The sequence below is a fragment of the Calidris pugnax genome, unplaced genomic scaffold (assembly GCF_001431845.1).
Source record: "Calidris pugnax isolate Ruff unplaced genomic scaffold, ASM143184v1 scaffold82, whole genome shotgun sequence".
NCBI classification, from domain to species: Eukaryota; Metazoa; Chordata; class Aves; order Charadriiformes; family Scolopacidae; genus Calidris; species Calidris pugnax.
This window is the reverse complement of record NW_015090833.1, coordinates 3,429,888-3,430,228: the sequence shown is the minus strand read 5'-3', so window position 1 is coordinate 3,430,228 and position 341 is coordinate 3,429,888.

Here is a 341-nt window from a genome sequence, read left to right as displayed (position 1 = left end):
CGGAGGGGGAGCCGGTCGGCAGGACCGGGGGAGCCCGGAGCCCGCCGCCGGTCACGGCTGACAATAGGGCTGGCTGGAGGCACCGGCGCTGTCCGCGCTCGGGGCTCGGTTCCCGCCACCGAGCGATGCCGCCGCCACCCGAGGCACCGGGGGCATCCCGGCGGCGGCAGTGCCCGTCACCCCCGGCCTTTGTCTCCTCCGGGGGCGCACGGAAAGTGGGAAAGTGCCCCCCCCCTCCCCAATCCCTGCCAAAGCAAAGGGAAACCAGCTCGGTGGAACGCGCCCCCCCCCCCGCAACCTCCCCTCCCCCCGCAAGGTGAGCGCGGTGCGGGCAGCGCCTA